The sequence below is a fragment of the Heterocephalus glaber genome, unplaced genomic scaffold (assembly GCF_053883595.1).
Source record: "Heterocephalus glaber isolate CG9 unplaced genomic scaffold, H.glaber_assembly_v1.0 deba00001060, whole genome shotgun sequence".
Taxonomy (NCBI): domain Eukaryota; kingdom Metazoa; phylum Chordata; class Mammalia; order Rodentia; family Bathyergidae; genus Heterocephalus; species Heterocephalus glaber.
Genome location: NW_028258185.1, coordinates 2,414,364 through 2,421,229, shown reverse-complemented (window position 1 = coordinate 2,421,229; position 6,866 = coordinate 2,414,364). Strand labels below are relative to the sequence as shown.

At 36.0% G+C, this 6,866-nt stretch overlaps 1 pseudogene; it reads left to right on the top strand.

The window, feature by feature from the left end:
• Nucleotides 1–1,429: 1,429 nt before the first annotated feature.
• On the top strand, nucleotides 1,430–4,947 carry LOC101708239 (olfactory receptor 7G2-like; annotated as a pseudogene).
• The last annotated feature ends 1,919 nt before the right edge of the window (nucleotides 4,948–6,866 follow it).

Below are 6,866 nucleotides of genomic sequence, written 5' to 3'. Positions count from 1 at the left end.
GCAATACAGAAAACCAACCACTTTTTTGTATAGCAACAATGAATGCACTGACAAATAAATCAGGAAGATAATCCCATTTGTAGCACTTTAAAAGTGTTTAATAAAAAGGAATTAAACAACCAAGAAAGGAAAGGCATCTATAATGAAAGCTATAGTAATTTGAAAAAAGAAAATATTAGAAAATAGACATTTTTACTTGATAAGCAGGAACAATATTCTCAAAATTAATGTATTATCAATGATACATAAATTTAATGCAATTCCAATAAATAAACCAACAACATTCTTTAATGAATACAAAGATCCTACAATTTATATGAAACCCAAAGGAGCCCCAGTATACACAAATCAAACCTGGGTAACAATAGCAAAGCAGGAGGTATCACAATCCCACACTTCAGATAATATAACAAATCTGTAGTGATAAAAAAAAACCCTGATACTGACACAAAAACAGAAGAATTGATTAACTAAACAGCATTGATCATGAAGAAAAAACTCCATCCACTTTCAGCAATCTTATCTTTGATATAGGGGCCAAAGACATATACTGGAGAAAAGATAGCCTCTTTTACACATAGTGTTGGGAAAACTGATTAATCCACATGCAGAAGAATGAAACTACACTCATTTACCTCACCCTCTAGTAAAATAAAACAAAAATGTATGAGAGACCTACATAGAAAAGCAGAAACACTGAATATACTGGAATATAAAATAGGTAAAACTCTTGAGATCATTGGTGTAGGCAAGGACTTTCTGAGCAGAAGCCTAATTGCAGGAGAACTAATACTAAGTATCATGAAATGGAATTATATCAACTATAAATATGCACAATGAAGGAAATAACCACAAGAGTAAAGAGACAACTTTTGGAAGGGGAAAAATTTGTTCAGTTATTTCTTGGCTAGAGGAGTAACACCTAGATTATATAAAGACGTCTAAAAACCAGAGATCCAAAAATTAAAAAAAAAACTAAATTAAAAATGGGTGATTGAAATGTATAGGCACTTCTCAAATGAAGAAATAGAAATGGTCGATAAGTTAAAATCAGAATTAGACTTTTATACTATTCACTACATAAGGATTCATCTGAAACTAAAGGGTAACACTGGATGTAATATATGTAATGAGAAGTACATAATATATGTAATGTTTTCAGGGCCCATGAAATGGAGATGAACAGACGAAATGCTGAGAAATAAGTGATGGAAACATGTTCCCATGGGTCAGAAAATTCCTCACTTCTATAGAGTTGATCTTTAAGGATATGTACTTCTGGGAGCAGATTTATAGTAAAATAGCTGGCTTAATGAGGAGCTTTGGATATTGATCCCCTGGGGATCCAGATACTGTAGAAGTCAGCCTGTGACCACTTCCCCCACTGCCCTGACCAGTTAAGAAGCAATACCTAAGCTTCCTACCAAAGATGGTCTTTGTTGACCAGAAGCGTGTTGATTCATTCAATCCACCAGTCCTTCTGGAGGATGCATCTCCATTTGCAATACTCAGGTGAGATACTGAGGATCATTTTTTTAAAGACAACCAGGTAATAAAGTCTCATATTTAACGCTTTGGAAGTAAGGTCAGACATGACTCATATATCTAATTCATTTATTATTTATTTCACTTTAGTTGGTACATATTTTATAATATATCTATGCCAAATGAATATTGGTATTATTGATGTTTCCTTTCTCATTTTTTCACCATGACCATCATAACCAAAGGTGGCTGCAACACATAAACACTTTCCTAGGATTCTCATTTATTATGCTAGCAATGTCCTCTTTCTCTTTTCTTCCCTCAGCTGCCTTGGTACACTGCTTATTTATGAAGAAAGAATAGTTCCATGTATAATAGTACAAGACAACACAAAAATAAACCAATACGAAATGTGAATACAAACATTCCATGTGCTGATCTCTGTGCTGGGTGTTTGAATCTGTTTCTCACCATATAACACCCCCATAGTTTTTTCCAGGTCTGTATAAAATCATTGAATAAAATGTATCCTTGGAAGGGATACAAAGTGGTGGTTGGTACATATATAAAATGAAAAATGATCAATGTAATCAAACAGGAATCATATTACTCCTGCTGTACAAATATGAGGTCTGGATTCTCATATCCTTGAAGATTTTCCCCTTTCAGAAAGCATGTAATAAGGCCTGGGTCACATTCAACATGTATGAGTCCAGTATTGTACCGAATGATAAATGATGTTGGAGCCTCTTTTTTATCTCTTTGAAGAAAGAGACCATTGCTCTACCATAACACTCCTAGTAGGATCCTGATTATCTTCTAGGTATCTTACAAATCTGTGTTTTCTTGTAAGTTTCTGTTTTCTGAATATGACCAAATAATTTTTGTTTTCATGTTCCAGAAGTCTATGTACGTCACTATTTCTCTCATTTAGCTGCTTTAGTAATGATATGCTACTTCTGAAATTAAGAGAAGAAATAGCCAAGAGACAGAGAATGATATATACAGAGGTGTCCAGTTTGTTCTAAAATTAATTGCTAAAGAACATGGCACACAATTTGTAGAAGAGTCTTATGAACTTGAAGTTTAGAGGTAACCTTCTGTAGCCTTTGCTCAGGTCCACTGAATAGATGTCAAAAACCTGCTGCAACTAATTTCATAGGTAGAGATGGACATATCTTGAAAGAAAAAGACTAGAGGAAAATATTAAAATAATGAGAATAAATGGTGAGATCTCAATTATCAGTGTGCAAGGACAATTCTGTCATAATTGTCATATGCTAGTGTAGATAATCATTTTGTGTAAGATGGAAATCATATAACTCTAGGCCTGAAGAGAAAATGAAGTGAAAATTTATTGTGAGAAAGAAACACAGCTGGGTGCTCCATTGATGGAGTCCAGAACAAAGGAGATATTTGACTCTTATGAAGTCTTCAAAGAATATCATTAGTCATTAAAGTTTTCAAAGGTTCAAGGGTCTACAGTTGGAGTGGAGTTTGGTTTCTTGTATGAGCTTCTCCAGTTTGCCCAGGAAGTCTGCTATCTTATCTCAAGGAGTGTAGCCAGCTGCCCCTTTGATGAAACATCCACTTTCTTTCTCTCATTATTGCACAGAAGTGTAACTGCCCACTTGTTTCTTTCTTTCTCTCGTTTTTTTTACCTCTTCTGTTCTGCATTTATTATTTATTTATTTATTTATTTATTTATTTATTTATTTTTGCTTAAATTCTTTCATTGGTACATTTTAGGTATACAATACATTTACATTTGTCATTGGGTGCTTGTACCTGTACGTGATATATCTTGGTTCTTATTTTTTCCCCATTACCTGTCCTCCCTTCACCTCCTCCAACCTTCCCTATTTATATAGACTATGTTTCCATTTTTTTCTTTTCTCATAATTTTTCCTTTCCCTTCTTTCCTTTCCCCTTCCCCTCCCACTTCTCTTCTTTGGACCTTTTCTTACTACTTCAAATTATCAATTATTTGTTTTAATCCTTATGACCACTTGTTTCTTGCCAAGTTGTTACTTAAAAGTCTTTCCAGCTCCCTGACTCAGTATCCAGAAGCATTAACAGTGCAAGCTCTAGAGAATTAACTCAGCAGTTAGTGTAGTTGAGGTCAAATATAGGTTTTGCCAAGTACTGTTTATTTCATATGCACAATGTAACATCGCTCTACCTAAGGATTCTCTTAGATAAATGGGGATGGTAGCAGGAAATCACATGTGCAATTTGACACAAACTGCTGGTTTTCTAAGGCAAGCTAGATTTAGGGAACCATTGCATTGGAAGACAGATTTCATAACTGCATTCTCATCTTTGGTTTGCCTGAGCCATGGAACATTTCTAATTGTCAGGTCATCCAGAAGGTTTATTAACACATGCACTGCTGGCCCCATCAGCAGAGTTTATGATGAAAAAGTTTGGAGATGGGACAATGAACTGTCATTTTTACATGCTTCCAAGTGATACTGCTGATGGTGCTAACACATTATTTCATGCCATGTTTCCATCAGAAGCAATGTGGAAGCTAGAAACCAAACAGATGTTGCAAATTTTTTTCTTCTTGCAATAACAGATGATCCAGCCCTGCACCTGCTCATCTTCAGCCTGTTTCTGTCCATGTACCTGGTCACCATTGTGGGGAACCTGCTCATCATTCTGGCCATCAGCTCTGACTCCCACCTCCACACCCCCATGTACTCCTTCCTCTCCAAACTGTCCTTCACTGACATCTGTATGAGCACCACCACAATCCCAAAGATGATGGTGAACATCCAAGCACAGGATCAGAGCATCACCTACATAGGCTGCCTTACTCAGGCCTGCTTTGTTTCATTTTTTGCTGGTTTGGAGAATTGTCTCCTGGCAGCAATGGCCTATGATCACTATGTGGCCATTTGTCACCCCCTGAAATACACAATTATCATGAACCCCTGCCTCTGTGCTCTCCTGGTTCTACTTTCCTTGCTCATCAGTACTCTGAATGCCCTCCTGCTTACTCTGTCAGTGCTGTGGCTGTCTTTCTGCACAGATCTGGAAATATTCCTCTTCTGTGAACTTGCTCAAATCATGAAACTTGTCTGTTCTGACACTATCATCAATAACATCCTCATATATGTTGCAGATTTCATATTTGGTGGTGTTCCTTTCTCTGGAATTGTTTTCTTATATGCTCAAATTGTCTCTTCTGTTTTTAGGATTCCATCAGTTAGAGGAAGGTCTAAAGACTTTTCAACGTGTGGGTCTCACCTGACAGTTCTCTCCCTGTTCTATGGGACAGGATTGGGTGTCTAGATTAGTTCTGCTGTTATGGACTCCTCCAGAAAAACTGGTATGGCTTCAGTGATGTATTCTGTGGTTCTTCAAATAACAAACCCCTTTATTTACAGTCTCAGGAACAGAGATATGAAAGAAGCATTAAGGAAGTTCTTCAGTAGAGTGTCTTCTGTTCTGTGATATGTCTTTTGCTTTGAACTGGGGTTTACACAGTAAGCCACAGTGACACAAATACTGGTGTGTTAGAATGCTTGATTCTTCCATCACCAAGTTCATCAAAATGACCAGATGATGATATAAAGGCTAAGTACATTTCAACTTTGTATTTCATGCAACTTTGTATTTCATGTATTGGTTCTGCCTATCCAGGGACAAGGTTGTCTTTCCATTTATGTGTGTCCCCTTAGATTAGAGTTCTCATTGTAGAGGGCTTTCACTGCCTTGCTTAAATTAATACTTAGGTATTTAATTGTTTTTGAAACTATTGTAAATGCTATTGTCTCCTTGATTTCCTTCTCAGTGTGTTCACTGGTGATATACAGGAATGGTATTCACATTTGTGTATTGATTTTGTGTCCTGGAACTTTGCAGAAATTATTAGTTTTGGCAATCTTTTGGTGGAATTTTTGGATCTTCTATGTATTAGGTTACATCATCTGCAAATATGAATATCTTGACTTTTTCCTTTTCTATGTGTGCCTCCTTTATTTTTCTCTTCCCAGAGAGCCCTGGCTAAAGTTTTTCTTTCTTGAATACAGTTTTATTAATTCCATCCAGGAATGAAAACTTATGGTGAATGGGCTAGTTCAGGCCCACTAAGGAAAAACATGTGACATTAGAAGTTTTATTCTTTGAACGTAGCAATAAACTCAATAAATAAAGTTTTGAATTATATTGAACAGAAGTGACAAGAGTGGAAATTTTTTCTTGTACTTGACTTTAGGGGAAAGATTTCAGATTTTCCCCATTTAATATGATGGTGGCATAGGTTTGTCATTAATGGCTTTGATCAGACTGAGATATGGTCATTCTATATGTATTTTTTTCTTCAGATATTTTTATTATAAATGGATGTTGGGTTTTTTCACAGCCTTTTTATGAATCTAATCAGATGATCATGTGGCTATTTCCCTTGCTTCTGTTTACATGATGTATTACATTTAGTAATTTATACATGTGGAACCATCCTTGCATCATGAGGATGAATTCAACTTGATCACGATGTATGATTTTCTTGATGGTGTGCTACATTCTATTCACTAATATCTTGTTGATGATTTTACATCGCTGTTTTGTAGAAAAATTGGCCTGTGGTTTCTTTTTTACATAATTTTTTTCTGGTTTTGATATCAGGGTAATGGCACCCTTCAGGAATGAGTTTGACAGCACTCCTTCGATTTCTATTTCAGTAAAAAATCTGAGGTGTATTGGCATTAGATCTTTTCTAAAGTTCTTGGGATTTCAGTGGTGAATCTTTTCAGGCCATCTTTTCTTTTTCAGTAGATATTTTATTACTGCCTCATTGCCTGTTATTGGACTATTCAGGTTTTTATCATCTTGATTAAATTTTTGGAACTCACATGCATCTAGAAATCTACCCATTTCTTTTAGATTCTCCAGTTTAGTGGAGTACAAGTTTTCAAAGTAGATACTTATAAAACTCTGGATGTTAGAGTGTTCATAGTGATTTTGACTTTTTCATTTCTAAATGCATTGATACAGTTTTGACTTTCCTTCTCTTGGAAAGTTTGGGTTAGGATTGTCTAGTTTGTGTATTACAAGAACCACCTTTGTATTGATTAATACTTTGTACTGTAATTTTACTCTCAATTTCAACTCCAATTGTGACGGTGCCAGCCGTCACTAGTCGAACAGTACCTGAGAGGAGGGGAGAGGATGAAAGAAAAACACAACCTCTGAGGAAAAGAAAAAGGAGAGAGAGGCGGAGGAGAGAGCCCTCTTCCCACTTTATTGCCCTTTATATACCTTTTCCACAACCCACAACCCCTCCTCTGTACATAATTCGGGGACTAATTATTTTCCAGGGAAAAGGTCAAATGTATCTTTACAACTCCGGGAATAACTTTCCCTTGCACTGC